The sequence below is a fragment of the Aptenodytes patagonicus genome, chromosome 15 (genome assembly GCF_965638725.1).
Source record: "Aptenodytes patagonicus chromosome 15, bAptPat1.pri.cur, whole genome shotgun sequence".
Classification (NCBI taxonomy): Eukaryota; Metazoa; Chordata; class Aves; order Sphenisciformes; family Spheniscidae; genus Aptenodytes; species Aptenodytes patagonicus.
The window spans coordinates 11,729,814-11,742,104 of record NC_134963.1 but is presented as its reverse complement, the minus strand read 5'-3'; positions in this window follow the sequence as shown (position 1 = coordinate 11,742,104).

The window sequence follows — 12,291 nt, the reverse complement described above, 5'->3', positions numbered from 1 at the left end:
ATTGACAGTCACTCAGAAGAGAATTGTGACTTGATACCAGTTGATAGGTCATTTCCCTCTGAGACTGTATCTGCGTAAGATACAGGCAAGTAAAACCACTGGTCGATATGCAAGCTACAACCTTCCTAATCACTAGTAGTAACAGCTGTTTGTACTGTTTGGAATTCCTTAATTATCAGTTTGGTTCTAGGTCTTACTGTGGGAGAGAAGACATATTTTCACAGAATTTCCTTCCCATGCTTAAGTAAAGGCTTCTGAATTTCACGAGACTGGTTTGAGAAAGACCATCTTAAAATCAACATGAAGCTGAAGTCCATTTTGACTCTATACTAGATGCCCACTGAGACTGACATTTTTGAACACACAAAGGAGAAAAGAATTTCGTCCTGTTGTTGTACCGTGAGCTTCAGGGTAAGAATTGAACTGTCTGCTTGTAGTACCCCATGCTAATGCCTGGGATCTCTGGAAATGGGTTGGTAGGTAAGAACAGGTATTTCTGTTGACATCTACTGGCTTTGCTTGTTGCTATCTGGTGGTATACAAGATGTCCACTTCCCTAGTAGGTAGTATATTTGAAATAGATGTCTTTTATTTGCAGTCCGTTAACTGGGGTTTACTGCTTTTAATACATCAGGCTTGTGATTGTGTTGCTAATAAGTCAGAATTTTTGTACAATGGAGTTACACTACCGTCAACAGACAGAACAGGAATGGCACAATACATGATTACTTTCTGTATAACTTGAGTCAAGGGTGTGCTGGAAGATTTTATAGGATGCTTCAGCAGCCAGAACTGCCTTCTCTTCCAAAGCAAACACCTAATAGAAACCTGAGATTGATTAGTGCAACAACTAATTGCCATAAATGTAAACTAGTGGTTATGTTTGAGTGTGTATGTGTTGAAGGATGGCAAGCTGTTCTGCTTAAAGGGTGGCCTGGCCACGGCTAATGTACAGTGAGTGACAAAGGAAGTTACTGTTACCTTGTTTAGTAACGAGAGACAAGAGGTGAACTCGCAGTTTGAGCAAAGAGAAATCACTGCCAGAACTCCTTTGGGTCTGGCTTCTATATGGTCTCCCTGTAACCTCTCGAGGAAACTAACAGTGATTATTGCTACATCTTTCTTTTTTTTTTTTTCCGGGACTATCAGGTACATCCCAGCCCGCTTTTCTGTAAAGCCTCCAAAAAGAACTAATAATATGTGGAAAAGGAAGTAAGCCACAGATGGGGGACTTGACTAAAAGTATTTTTTGGAAGAGATTCAACATTTTGGCAAGGCTGCAAATCTGGCCCATTGGCTTTGCATCTCACTGTTTCCTTCTGACTGTTAAATAGCATGTAGCCTTTTCTGAAGGTTAGATGCTAGCTTCTTTTGCAGAGGGCAGGGAGAAATGGCACCCCATTTTGACCACAGACAGCTACTGGAATGGCAAAGGCTTTGAAACACCAAGGGGAACCCTAAAGAGTATAATGGTTAAATGCTATTTAAGCAAATTAAAGCCGCCTGGCAGTAGCAGGTTTGTTGGGGATTGTTTCCGCTAATGATGATTGGCTTACCTTTTCTATTGTTTTTTAAAGTTCCTGTTCCTCCTTCCTGTGTAATGCCAAGCTTCTGTTCTCTCCACTGAGATCTCCTCTCTTCTCTGAAACAGTTGATGTGGCTTTCAGCAGCACTGAGGGCAGGGGGACAACCATGAATTTCAGAAAGAAACAATAACCCACGCCAGTAGGTTTGACAGATAGAACAAACTGCAATGTATCTGCTTTAAGAATATTCTACCCCTTCCGATGTTTCTCACTCTCTATATTTGTGACTGTCCACTGAGCACACAGCAATGAAACTTTTTTTAAAACTTTTTTTTCCAACCAGTGTTGCCTTAGCTTTTAAGCTTTATTTAAAACACGTAACACCTCTAATCCACATCAGCATTGAAGAAGATACTGGATTTTGCATGAACGAAAAGCTTTGCACTATGAGTTCAGGTTGAGGCTGAGTCTAGGATGAACTGTTTACCCTCTTCAGAAAGATATTGTGAATTAGCGTTGAAAAGTTTGAAGTTTCACATTGGTAGGAATTTAAGCCCCAGCCAAGACAAACATATCACTTAGAAATTTCTGACTAGACTAACTGATATGCTAGTTTGTTACCGGCTGCTTTGAAGAGCCTACATGCGATGTGTGTATTATCCTTACTTACAGTGTGAGAAATCAAACTTTCCTTCTAACAAATGATGTCTCATCCACTAGATGGCTCTGTCGGTAAGAGTATGAAATGCAAGAAATCAGAACCCTCTGGAAGGAAAAAATGCAAGAAATGTGACTTCTGCTATAAAATCCATAAACTCAGTACTATTACAAACGCTAGCATGAAAATACTCGGCTTATTTTCTTTCCTCTTCAGTGTTCCAAGAGTGCTGGCATCATACGCACCCAGGTTATTCCAGCTGTTGCTCGATGCTGTGTGTTTCCCTGGCACTTGGCTAATTGGGCACGTGCACTTAGGTAGGTCGTGCAGATTCCTCAAGTTCAGCAACTTAAGCAATCTGTTTCTCTGGGACGGAGTATACTATGGATAGATGCAGCTGTCTGTTTTTAACATCTGCCCTTATTTGTCACCTTTTCTTTCGTCACAGATCGCAGCATTTCTTTTCATTCTTTGCCATTGCTTTGTGTGTGGGCTTGTAAACCTCTTCCCGTTCTGTGTGTTCAGGACTCACCGTAGCTTCCTGCTTTTGACAGAGAGACAGGCTACTGGCCTGAAGCTTTGCCATGAACTTGCCCCTTTGATATCATTAGCGTAGATGCCTTTGAAGTACTCATGTGGGACAGAGAAGCTACACTGCAGCCATGCAAAATGATGTGTGGAGAAGCGCAGGTAGAAATTCACCCAGTCTTCCTGAGTCAAAACCGAGGTTGTGCTCTGGTACAAAAACAGAGGGGAGACCCTGACAACGGCAGAGAAGAGTTAAATGGTTGGAGAAGGTATCACTTGAAAAAATTGCTTTGCACAGAACTGTAAGACTTTTCCTCACTGGCCAAGTGCTTTCATCCCATAGATGTGCAGTTCTGCTCTCCTGGTGTGTCTAACTTGTATTTGATTCTAAAGCTGTACTTTTCTTTAGCTCATTTTCCAAGGGTACTCTGCAAAATATCAGTCTGCAAGGTATTGTGTTATGACTGAGAGAGACTGGGAAGGGATGCTGTGTAGATGAGGTAAGTGGCAAGCTACGGTGTCTCTTCTCTGAGTGTAATTACATGCCACATTGTAAAAGTCCTGTTCTCCAGGGTAACAGAACTTGGTTTATATCAACTCTTAAAATTGCAGGAGAGGCAGCCTCTTAATCTCTGCCAGTGAAAGGCAGAAGTAAAGGGATGTGGCCCCTAGATCTCCCATGCTCTCCAGAAAACTTCTAGAAGGGCAGAATGGAGTGGAAATTGTGAATTTCTGGTGCTGGTGGTCAGGATAACTGTCCAGTCTGTATCTCTTTGTTACTTAATCTTCACAGTGAGCTTTCATTTAAAGTAGACATGTCCTATTTCCTCTTGCCAGTAAAATTTGAGCAAGGATGGAAGGCTGACATCCTAGTGGAGTAATGATTTGGTAAGGTAGCAAAGGGTGGAATTCTGAGGTCTACAAGAAAGTGTCAATGACTTGGTTGCTTATTTCTCAGCCATGGGTCAAAATGGAGGAAGGGTTCTCACAGGGTTCTTTGATGTTTCCATCCTGACAGAGGCAAAAATTTAGATCTGGACTTGCACCTTATTGCAGCTAAGCTGATTTCAGACAATAAGACCTGGTCTTCCTCCTCTCACATTAGATAAAGCTAACTTTATGGGACCGTCCTGCCTTCAGTGTTTCTTTGGGAGGAAATACAGATACACCACATTTAAAGCATGGTCCAGAATAGCCTTGAAACAAATGCTGATGTGGGCAGTGTGCTGCAGATTATTTTGCAAGTAAGATGATACAGTTCTCCACCTCCTCATCCACTCAGGGACAGATCATGCCTGCAGACAGAAGAGCTACCATATGACTACAGTATGCTGGTGCCTGAAGTAGCCAAAGCAGTGCTTGTCTGCAAGTACTTTCCCAGATAAAGTTGCATTTTAACTGCTTCAGGTGTCCTGTTGTTGCCTGGTCCTGTAATAATAGTTCTTGATAGTGTCAAGAGTACTTTGGAGGTAATGAATAATGAAGTGCCACCCTCCTCTGCTCATGCTAACTGTTCCTCAAAGACTAGGGTGTGGGATTATTTAACTCAGTGTGGAGGCTGACATTAGTGTGCAGTATGACCAGTAGGTTCGGGGTATTTTTATTCTCCCTAATTCAGCCATTTAATGAGAAAAGTATTTTGGTTTTGTGTGTGAATTGGTTGTTCCTAGTAGACAGGCTATTATGCCTGGCACAGAACCAGTGATTGCATAAGGAAGTATTGTGCAGCCCTCTGCTGCTCAACAGAGACTATCGGAGTCTATGAAAAGTGGAGATTTTCCAGTATCATTAATTCAGGGGAGAATGTTGAAGCCCTGGCAAAGAAACAGATTGTATCCAGAAGATGTGTAGTTATGCTGGGAGAAATGAAAAGAATGGCAGAAAAACACTATTATTGTTCTTCTGTTTAGTGAACTGCTTGCAGCGAACTTTTAATTTGTTCTTCATTTTCCCCTGCCTGGGGACTTAAAACCTGTTGTCTGGTTGGGGGTTTGCTCTATTTCCAGCTCAGGGGGGAGATGCCAGTACTTCTACTCCAGAGCAAACCACTGCTTGTTGTGAGGCAAAACTCCTCACATTTTGTCCCACAGTGCCTGAAATCTTAACAGAGAGTGGGACAGAGCACTCGGCGGGAATATGAACAGCATTGGGCTGATGGTGCAAAGGGAAGGCAACAGGAATGCCTGGATTTGCAGGGAGTTGGTGTGTTATATGGAACTGTCCCTTTAGCTTGTTCATGGCTCCATGCTGTAAAGTGCCTGACCACTGCTTTCATGTGCTTTTCTTTACAAAACTGTTACAGGGTATAAAGACATTGTCACCTCGCATTTCACAAAGGGAGATGGAGACCAAGCGACGAAGAGGTTCAGACCAGGATTTGAGGACATTTGGGCCCACAACTCCTGCTGAAACCAATGAGCTAGGCACCTAAGTACTTTCCAGTACCTATCCTTAAGTGACTGGCATAAGTGTCCCTGGAGCTCAGGGACAAAGTCTCCAGAGGCCCAGTGGGTGCTCTAACTGCTGGATCATCCCAGAAGTGATGTCTCTGAGCATTACCTCCTGCATCAGTCTCCTGTTGAACAGTAAGCCACTTCGTGGTGGCCTATTGGAGTGAATACTTCTTAGGATATTCAGGCTGCTTTGCTGGAAGTCCCTCAGTGGCATCTGGAAAAGTACAGTTTTGCTGGTTTTGTTACAGCTGTTTTGTACCCTCTTTTCTGATTTTTCTGCTCTCCTGCAACAAACATCAATCCTCCTTGTTAGGCAATTCCAGTAAGGTCTGCTGAATCTGTGCTACCCTGATTTATTTTCATCCTCCTTCTTTAATTCCTCCCTTAATTTTATCCTTAAAGGACACAGACTGATGTTCGCTTCTGGAGAATAAGAGAATCTTACCTGTAAGTTTATAACAGCCACAGGTGCAATCCTGCTGTGGATTCCTGTGCTTCTGGCAAACATGTTTACTCACTATAGGTAAAAGTGAAAAATGTCTTTATGGAGAAGCGCTTTCAGGGAAAGATATAAGACTGAATCTGGAGAAGAGGCTACAGTCTCTGCCTCTGTTCTGGAGGTTTACAGGTAAGTTGCTTGACAAGATAGTCGTACTACTTTCCTTGCAAGGATATGGGGAAGACAAATCACTGATCAAATGGTCTTGGTTACTGTGGTAAGGACATCCTGCAAATCACTCTGCCCGGATGCAACCAAAGATGATGATTAGAGGATTAGGCTTATTTATAATCCTCCTTTCAGGAGGCTTGGTTCTGTTTTCAGGGTAGAAGCCTCTCCACCCCACTTGGCAGAAGAGAACAGACCTCTGCAACACAAATGTGCATTGGCTTTGTATTCCAATTTTGAATGCGTTGAGTGCAATTTATGTCTATAATAACAAAGAAGATATTTGTCTAAAAGTAGGAGCTGTCAAGGTTGTTGCGTTTGGGCTTTTTGGGGAGAGGGGGTGAGTTTTTTGGGAGGTTGGCAGTATTTAGCCCCCATTAGAGACACAAGTCAGGCCACAACTGTTATGAGCCCACAGCCTCAAAGAGGCTTTGGAGTACTGCAGCTGATGGCCCTTAGCAGACCTGCTGTGAAGCTGAGAATGTGATAATGCATAGACCCATGTGGTGGCATTTTAGGTTGCTTATTGATATCTTTACAGTCCCCTAAAATCTCAAGTAAACTGCAGGGTGAATAGGTTTTTTTTCCCTGACACAACGTCCGGCTGAGAAACAGAACTGAAGTGTGGAAATTTTCACTCTTCTATAACAAAACAGGTGTTGCTGTTTGTTGCTTCCCAATTGAATTAGCTGCTTTCTGCATAAGTCTCGTGTCTCTGGAACAGCTCCACAGCAAGACTTTTTTTGCAAAGCTCAGTCGTTAGCCAATATTGTTCCTCTTTGAAGAACACTATATAAAAGTGCACATCAGAGACATCTTCAAACCAGACAGGAGCGTGTCATTTTGCCTGCAGTCTTGTTCACCTCTTGCTTTTGAGGGCAGTTTGGATACAGCAGTAGGGAGTGCTGTGGTTTGGGAAAAGACGGAGTGAATGCACATAGAGGAAATGTCGCTTCTTACTTTTCTCTAAGTATTTGTTAGGATGTGCTGTCTTTGTTTTGTCTTTTCACTACAACCTTTTTTTTCCAGTTAATGAGCCAAATTTGACATGGAGAAAGCTATAGGGAACTCATTAGAGGTTTTTCATGTCAGAATTTGACTCCAAATGCATGAAGTCTAATCCTAAACCTTGGCAGAGATTTATATCATGGGATGTGCTGAAGCCTCTGGCTAGAGACTGTTGGGAGGGTCCACGTAGCAGCCCTCACTTTACCTCTGCAGCCCCATTTGAGCCTTGCTTTTAGTGTGTGTTTCAACTATCTCTTTCTGTAATATGATCCTATCCTTAGGCTGAAACTAATGCTACGGGACACACCGATCCCCCAGTCTAAGGGTTACACTGGGGATAATTCTAGCAGCAGCCCTAGCTTTATTTTGACACTCTGATCCCCAATCCTACCTTATATCTTGGCTGTCTCTCTCTGAACCCCAACCCCAGTGATGGCTCCAGTTGTTTTACCTAGTGGGGGTCTCCCTGGACAGGCACAGGGCACCCACCCAGCCACTCTCTTGCTCCCCCACTCCTCAACAGGGCAGGGAGAGAAAATAAGATGGAAATGCTTGTGAGTCAAGATAAAGACAGGGAGGTCACTTACCAATTACTGTCACAGACAAAACAGACTTGACTTGGGGAGAATTAATTTATTGCCAGTTAAAATAGGTTTGGATAGTGAGAAAGACAGACAGACAAATTAAAACACCACCTTCCCACCCACCCCCTTCTTCCCAGGCTCAGTTTCCCTCCTTCATCCCCAACTCCTCTACCTCCCCTCCCCAGCGGTGCAGGAGGATGGGGAATGGGGGGGGTTGTTGTCAGTCCGTAACAGGTTGTCTCTGCCACTCCTTCCTCTTCACGCTGTTTCCCTGCTCCAGCGTGGGGCCTTCCTACAGGTCGCTGTTCCTTCAGGGCTGTCCCCCTGCTCCACCGTGGTCACCCCATGGGCTGCAGGGGACTCTGCTCTGGTGCCTGGAGCACCTCTTCCTCCTCCTCCTGTTCCTCCTCCTCCTCTGGCCTTGGCGTTGCAGGGCTGTTTCTCATACTTGTTTTCCTCACCCCTCACTGCCGTGCGGCGTTTTGCCCCTTTTTAAATACGCTTTCCCAGAGGTGCCACCAGCTTCGGAGCTGGGCTCAGCTGTGCCTGGTGGTGGGGCTGTTGCAGAACCGGCTGGAACCGGCTGTGCCCAGCAGGGGCAGCCTCGACCTCTCCTCACAGAAGCCCCTGCAGCCCCACTGCCAGCCCCTGGGCACGGGCGTCCAGTGCAGTGCAAGCTGGACATACCTCAAAAAGATGTTCTGGTGGATGCATCCTGCTGTCCCCGCTTGTAGGAGATGAGTGACCGCCCAGCTCCAGAGCACCTGTCCCAGGACGGCAAAATGTCTTCTCTCCTATGGGACAGCTGAGGTTAGTGGTTAGGGATTGCATTTTTCTGGCTTGGCTTAATTTCTGCTTAGTGAGGGACAGCAGGAACGGCAGGTAGGAGCCAGGCATTGCCTTCCTTCCTCCTGCTTTAAAGAGGGTCCTTCTGTGTGTTACCACAAGGGAGTCTCTATTCCGGCCTTCTGAAAACAGCCAAAGTCTGGAAAGTCAGTGAGTGCCACTGATTTAGAGGCAACTCGGTGAACTAATAATACTGCTAAGGGACAGAAACAGCACAGGCATTAGCAATGCAAAAACTGAGGCGATGCTGCCGCCTTTTCTGCTCCTGACCTTTCAGTTCAGAAGGTGACAAAATGGCCGATCACTCCTGTTGTCCTCGTGCTGTTAGCAGTGGGGAGGCAGGTGGCTCGGGGGCTGCCAGGGACAGGCTTGCACAGGCACAGGGCAGTCCTCTCTAAAATACTCATATTCATACTGGAGCTGAGGGATGAGCCAGTCCAGGGCTGAGACCCAGGCAAGGGGACCTTACAGCTGGAGACCCTCCGGGCTGTTGCCTCTGAGTATCTGGTTGCATGTCAAAGCTGTTTCTTTGGTGTCCTCCATTTCGCTCTCTTTCAATCACAGTTTCTGAAAAACTAAAACCCAGAAAAACTGTTGGTAAAATGAGCAGTTTGGTTCTGACTTACTCAGTTATTCAGTTGCAGCAGAGTTCAGACAAAGGTGCACATGTCAAACTGTTGGCTCTGCAAACCAAAAGATTTCAGGGGATCAAGAACAAAGCTCCGCTCAGAAGTCTGACATGGAGACCCAAAGGCAGCTGCTGCTGCTAGTCTGGGAAAGTGCCTTTTTCCAGTTTTCTGTGCCATGTTTGTGCTTGATGACATCCCATGTGTTTCAGGGGAGTTACACAGGTTGAATAAGGCCCATGTACTTGTTCGATAGCTTTCTAAATGCTTCCCATCATTGTATCCAACCTGGGGCAGATTGCCTCAAAAATGGACTGGGAGGAATAATCCTCCCAGAAGTGGAGGAACTGGCTGATCAGTAAGCAGCAAAGTATCTATCCTCCACCCTTGTGACATGCCCTGCATGCAAGCTGAATAAACCTGATGCTGTAGAAAGAAATGTCAGTGTTCTTGTGCTTCACTTGCTTTTGAGGCCAGTTTGGATGCAGCAGGGGGAGTGCCGGGCTTTGGGAAAAGGAGTAAATGCACATGGAAGAAAAGCTGACTTTTCTCTTCACTCTTCTCCTGGGGAAGAGTTACTGTGTGGTTATTGTGTTTCATGGCTATTCTGGTTTTGAATCAGCATCACTGAACTGGAATACTATCAAGTCGGAGAGGAACAGAAGACATTCATAATCGAGTACTTAGTGTCTCAAAGTAGATCAAGATGCGGTCATGGCTTCCCGGAGTGCTGGCCTCAGCTAAGAGTGTTCCGGTCTATTTTGTTTTGTGAACTACCTCTTGGCAGCCTTAAACCAGCTATTGCATCTATTTCAAGAGCACTTGTTTAATGCCAGTAAACTGCAAAACAGATTCTCTTGTCCATTGATAATCGTCCCCAAACTGCTCAGAGCTGGGGTGGCTGGGCTTTCTGCCAGCTACCCTTGAAGGCTGTTATACCTGCTGCGCTGTCAAGATAGTGTAGTGATAAGAGTTCATACTGAGACACACCATTGCCTCTTCTGAGCTATGAAACAAATGTGATCTGATGGTGGACAGAGTAATCTCTAAAGGCAAATGTTTAATCCTCTCGTTTGCTTCCGTAAGATGAAACAATTTATATTTTGGCACCTTTGTCAGCAGCTGTCCGCTAAGGAGCCTATCAGCCTGCCCCAAACAGTGCAAACTGCTTTATCTTCCAAGTGCTTGTCATGAGGAATGAGTTATAAGTTGAAAAAAGAGCTTGGCAGTGCAGAAGAAAAGGGCCTTGACAGGTTTTGGAGTGTGTGGAATAAAAATAGATCAGACAAGCCTGTGCTTCCAGCTGGTTTTTGCATCCCTACTTCAACAAAATTATTACTAGTTATTTAGACAGAGTCACAGGAATGAGGGAGGCTTGTGGTGGCCTCTGTGCTAAGCATATTGCTACCTGGAGCATGCCAAGATGGTTACCCTGGGTTTTCTGGTCAGAGGCTGAGGTAAAATAAAGGATGGAGGAGCGAGGAAGGCGTTTGTTCCATTAGGTAGGGAGGGAACAAGTGCATTTCTATTTGAGTACCTGAAAAGGTCTGGCCTGTTCCGTCTTCCCTCTGCTATCTGGCACCAATGGCTTCATTACCTGTGGTGCTGCTCAGCATCCCCACATGTGTGCACCTCCCTGTGGCTGGGCTTTGCGGGCTGGCTCTGCTAGAGCTCTCTGCTGCCTGCCTGACCCCACGCAGAGCCCTAGCTGACAGTGCTTACCAGCATTGTCAAGTGAGATGCTGCGGGTGGTCCTGGGAGCAGGCAAGAGGGTGTGCTGTGCCAGGTAGGAAACTGCCGGCTGTGAGGGGTGCTGGGTAGGAAGCTGCTGTCGACACAGATTGGTGGAGATGGGAGTTCACTGGCTCATGCCCTGCCACTATGTGACTGTAGATCTGAAAAGGGACCAAGCAACCCCAGGAGGAGGAGGGTTTTCTGGGGGGTATTTCATAAAGCCTGGGAAAAATAAGGTGGTGGGGAGGTGTGGCATGGCTTTGCACCTGATGACCTCACCTTCCAGAAGACTACTTTTGAAAGGTGTGCTTAAATGTCTCACTCTGAGATCTGTTGTGAGACTGATCAGCCAGTGGGAGGTCAGGGGTGGGGAAAGGGCTGCGATACTACCCTGTGCAGCTGCAGCTTCCTCTCTGCTACACGGCATAGGTCCCATTGCAGGCTGACCATCTGTATCCTGCACGGAGAGGGAGGGAGGGAGGCTGGGAAACTGCAAATGATGGAGATAGATAGCCTGGTGTATGAGTCTCGATACTGAGAAGTGCTTTAAGTAGCTGAGGTTACAGCCCTGCACCAGCAAGTCCAGTACCGAGGAGAGTATTCAGTATGACAGGGATCCATCTCTCCTGCTGCGTTATCTAGCAGGAGACAGAGGCTCACCGCAGGACAGGCATCCCCTGGTTTAGGAGCATAACAAAGCTGGTCCCTCTGGGTATCGGTGAGGAGACCTGAATTAGCAGCTCATCCCTTTAGAATCATAGAATCATAGAATCATTGAGGTTGGAAAAGACCTCTAAGATCATCGAGTCCAACCGTCAACCCAACACCACCATGCCCACTAAACCATGTCCCTAAGCGCCTCATCTACACGTCTTTTAAATACCTCCAGGGATGGGGACTCCACCACTTCCCTGGGCAGCCTGTTCCAATGTTTCACCACTCTTTCAGTAAAGAAATTTTTCCTTACATCCAATCTAAACCTCCCCTGCTGCAACTTGAGGCCATTTCCTCTCGTCCTATCGCTTGTTACTTCGGAGAAAAGACCAACACCCACCTCGCTACAACCTCCTTTCAGGTAGTTGTAGAGAGCGATGAGGTCTCCCCTCAGCCTCCTTTTCTCCAGGCTGAACAACCCCAGTTCCCTCAGCCGCTCCTCATAAGACTTGTTCTCCAGACCCCTCACCAGCCTCGTTGCCCTTCTCTGGACACGCTCCAGCACCTCAACGTCCTTCTTGTAGTGAGGGGCCCAAAACTGAACACAGTATTCGAGGTGCGGCCTCACCAGTGCCGAGTACAGGGGCACGATCACTTCCCTACTCCTGCTGGCCACACTATTTCTGATACAGGCCAGGATGCCATTGGCCTTCTTGGCCGCCTGGGCACACTGCCGGCTCATGTTCAGCCGGCTGTTGACCAACACCCCCAGGTCCTTCTCTGCTGGGCAGCTTTCCAGCCACTCTTCCCCAAGCCTGTAGCGCTGCATGGGGTTGTTGTGGCCCAAGTGCAGGACCCGGCACTTGTCCTTGTTGAACCTCATACAGTTGGCCTGGGCCCATCGATCCAGCCTGTCCAGGTCCCTCTGCAGAGCCTTCCTACCCTCGAGCAGATCAACACTCCCACCCAACTTGGTGTCGTCTGCAAACTTACTGAGGGTGCACTCA